At 41.6% G+C, this 4,335-nt stretch overlaps 1 long non-coding RNA gene across 1 annotated transcript; it reads left to right on the top strand.

Moving 5' to 3' along the window:
* Positions 1–527: 527 nt before the first annotated feature.
* LOC143666064 (uncharacterized) lies at positions 528–1,787 on the top strand. Its single transcript, XR_013167355.1, has 2 exons — positions 528–614; positions 1,504–1,787. It is a non-coding gene; the product is annotated as an uncharacterized LOC143666064 (long non-coding RNA).
* The last annotated feature ends 2,548 nt before the right edge of the window (positions 1,788–4,335 follow it).

The raw sequence follows: 4,335 nt of genomic DNA on the forward strand, positions 1-4,335 counted from the left end.
GAGACCGAGATTGCAAGGCTAGGGACCGCACCCCCGCGCGTCAGCCGGAGACAGCAGCCGCGCTGCACCCCCGAATGCAATTTTGACCCATGTGTCCCCAGTCGGCCGCCTAAGGCCACCGGCAAGGAGGGTGGAGAGGCCGAAAGAGAAAGGGAATGGGGTGGGGGAAGGGATCAGGAGCGAGGAAGGGGTGTCATTTCCACCAACTGGGCTCTTTCCTGACCCAGCCGCTCGTCTGTCACCGCTGTCTCATTCCTGTTATTTACATCTGTCTTTAGCATTCTAATTACTCGCTTTATTACTTTAGCCTGGAGGAATCCTGTAAAAAACAACGGAGATGAGGATCCTACCACACAATAAAACTGCCCAAAATCCCCGCTGCACATTATACAGAACACTTGAGAATATTTGTGCTGTTATATGACCTCAATATGTCCTTAAATTGATCTTATTATATCTTTCTTTCTCTCTTTTCTTTCTTCATGTGTATAAAACGAACTCTTTTAAAGTGTGGAGTGCAAAAATAAGCTAAAATAAGCTGTTCAACAAATGATGAAAATGAGAGGATTCTTTGAGCTGGAGAGAAAGGAGAAGGAAATGGAGAAGACTTTAAGGTATTAGAACCAAGTCCCACATAGGTCCAGTTTCTAAAGTCTTGGTTTTGTTTTTACTTTACTGTGATAAAGTAGAGCCATCATCCACACCCAAGCTTCTTACACCGAAAGAATACTGGAAATTTGGAAGGGAGAATAAAATGCCTAATGTCTTTCATTATCATGCATTAATCTCTGAGTTCTGCAAAATGTCTCTGGAGGGGAAGTGAATTTAGAGTAGGTAGAGAATTAGGGTTCAAAAATAATGATGGCTTGAATGTTCTCTTAATGTAAAATTGAGAAGTGAGGGGAAGGGGGAATGTTGCAAATTCTGACTAAACCCCTGGTAAGAGGATTCTTTAGAGATATGCTTAAGACTTGAATCCAAAGAAGACTGATCAAACCCACCAGGAAAACCAAGCTGGAATGCAGCTCTCTAACTGTTATTTATTCCTGCTAGTGGAATTATTGTTGCACTCAGTTGCAATTTTCTGGCTGTGCTAATGGTTTTCTTTATTGTGTTACACTAACATAATCTCCTCCAGAAAGAAAATGACAAAATATATGGATTTTTAGATAAATAACAGAAGTAATTTATTGGCCTTTATGCTCTTCTGATGGGGTGGTTGATAGATAATGTAATAATATGTACATAATTAAGCGGGTTTACTGTACTTCCATCAAAATAGGTTCAATGACCATATCTCTGTCTTTAGGCCTATGGCTTTCTCAATGGATATTTAATTCTTCCGCCCTGTGGAATAAAGGGCAGACCTCAGGAAGTAAACAACTAGGCACCAAGTAGGGGGTGGAAATGTGAAGCAAAAAAAAATAATGATAATAAGCTGGTGAGTCCTCTCATAAAAGATATTAGATTAAGCCCCATTTCCCCCCACCTTTCTCTAATAAGGTTCAGTATGCCACTGTAAATATGAACTGAGGAGAAAAGAAGAAAACACTGTGGACAAGCACAGGTCTTCCCGGAGAAATAAATGACTTACTGGGGTCAGACTGTGGATCTTCAAATATGTCCTCACAGGACCCAGAGACCATGGAAGCTCAAAGTTTTCTGGGAAATGACTGACAGTGAACCTGGTCACCAAATGCCCCCTTGCCCTGGTTCCTCCAGTTTGTCCATTCAAAGCATGGTGTACTTGCTCTTCCAAACTCATCTAAATTACATCAATAACAGAGCGCACTCTTTAATGAGCTCTCAACTTTAAAGACTTGAAGGATATTAACAAGCCGCTTGACAAATGGTGCTTAGAAGCACATTAAAGACGCTGCTAATGGAGCGCATAATGACGGCTAATTTTCGATCAGATATAAATTAGAGCCCCAACAGTTATTTGCCTTAAGGACTTTATGTAAATGATTCTGTTCTGTATAAACTGAAAAGCGAAGAGAGCCCTGCCATTTTGGCAATCCTTGTGGGTATGATTAATAGATCTGCAACAGAACTGGGCAGAGACAACTGATGGCATTTTCATCTGAAAGATCTGAAAGTATATTTAGGTATGATATCTTCTAGAATTCACGTGTGCTGCTTCTTCATCCAAAAGAGTGAAAGTGTCCTTGGCACCTCCTTCACACGGTTAAAGAAGTTGACAAAAAAGAGCAACCAATTCATCTCTTCGGTGAAATACCCATAACAGTCACAACTCTAACCTTCACTTGGACCCAAAATCCACCTCACATGCTCCCTAAAACCACAAATACTCGCATCACCCTTAAAGGCCCAGGCAACTTTACTTGGGATCTAAGCTCTATTTGGCACTTCTTAGAATTCTTTCATTGAAATCGCTTGAGATCTCCTTCCTAGCTTTCCCCACAATTCAGGTTTTGCACGAGTTTGCTGAGAAGGGAAGGCGAAGGGGAGAAGGAAAGTGAGGAGGACGAAGATGATGGTGGTGGTGGTAGTGGTAGTGGAGGTGGGAAGGAGAAGGGTGGAAGAAAATTTGAGGGCAGGTCTTCAAATAGAAAGGGTTGGAGGCACCCTAACACCCTCCCCATTCTAAGTGGAGGAGACATTTGTGACAGTTATCATTTTACATCCTGTGCCCTACCAAGTGATAAGTTTTCAGGATCAAATCACCAGGGTGTCTGAAAGGATTGGGGAATTGACTCTAAAATTTTATGTATTTTTTCTAACCTGTCCCTGCTCTGTGAGTTAATGGGAAGCTTGGAAAAGGAGGCACTATGAACTAGTATTACCTGTGTCCAGTTTCTGCCTTATCACTTCTAACTTGACATCAGCAGGAGCAAGTGCCACGTGTAATACTGGCATTGCTTAGCGCTTCATTTGGGCTGCAGTTTCAAGGACAGCATCCTTCCCTGGATAAAAAAGGGGAGAAGGGAGTTTATATAAGAGTGAGCTTGGAACACCAGCCAACTCAAGCTTGTCAATGACTTGTGTATTAGCAGTTACAAACAAACACTTAACCTTTCTGCTGTGAGAAAGCCAAGCATTATTGCATATTGCAGTTTTCTTTGCCTTCTACAGGTGAGATAGATATGGATAGGGGAGGAACGTTTTTTGTAAGCAATTCACAGACTGTTAAAGTTGATAGAGAAATCCTGCCTCAGTAAGCGAGCTGTTTCTACCAGTGACACCAGCTTCTAAGATTTCCTCATTTGAGGAAAGTCATTTGAGAGGTGAAAGTAGAGAGAGGGCAGCGGAAGGAGAAAAATGGAGTGAGGGATTAAGCATTAAAGAGATTTCACCTAGATTGATTAAATCATTTTCTCTTGCAGTAACTGATACCTAATGACCACAAGTTAAATGGTGTGGAGTAAGGATGTTTCTTACCATCATTGCTGAGTTATGAAGTAGTTTCAAACTGGGATACAATGGATAGGATTGTTCTTCGCTTCCATTAAACCTGGCTACTCTCCTCCTCCAACCCACCCCTATCCCAGTCACACATGCTCCTAGGACTGAAAGTCCATGCAGGAAGGTCTGTACATTTCTTCTACCTGCCAATGGAGGATTCTTTTAGATGGGAACAAGTAGAAAGAGTAGCCTCGGCTTTCATTTTGCCTAACATGAAAAATCCTGTTTCTTTCCACTGGCTATCTTAGTGGCCTGTGTTAATGCCAGAATTGGATGTAAAAACTTGACTTTGAAAAACAAAATTCAGAGTTACGTTGATACTTTCAGAATTGCAGAATTTAGCTCCTGTCTGGCTTGAAGAAAAAAGGTGGCTGAGCTTTTCAGAATATGAAGAAGTATTGGTTGCGTTTCAGCTCCGAGAGTTTGATTTGTTTATTCTCCCACTTCTTCTTGCCCAGAGTATACAGTTCAGGCTACCTTTAGGCACTTTCATGATTTTCTTTACAGTGAATGAATGCATATTAGTAAGACTAAATTACCATTTATCCAGATACCTCAGTTTCCCTTCACTGAAAAAACTGAGAATATCCGGCGAAATGGGGGTTGGTCTGGGTCCCAGCGCTGGTGCCCTTTCTATTTTATTGTCGCTCCTCTTTCTTTTTGCAGATTTGCAATAATGGTTTGGTGAATGGGGTCATTCCCTGCACTGCATTTGTTTTTCTCCCAGGGGGGAAAGGCACAGATCCACTTTCCTTTTAACCACCTCTTCCTCACACATTCCCCCTTTTCTCCTGTTCACTTCTCAGACTCCAAGTGAATCCCAGGGAAAATAAAGTCTTACTGAAAAAGAAAGCAGCATGAGAAAAAAAAATCAATGAAATGATTTAGGAAATGGAATAAGGGGCCCAA

This window comes from Tamandua tetradactyla, chromosome 22 (assembly GCF_023851605.1).
Source record: "Tamandua tetradactyla isolate mTamTet1 chromosome 22, mTamTet1.pri, whole genome shotgun sequence".
Lineage (NCBI taxonomy): Eukaryota > Metazoa > Chordata > Mammalia > Pilosa > Myrmecophagidae > Tamandua > Tamandua tetradactyla.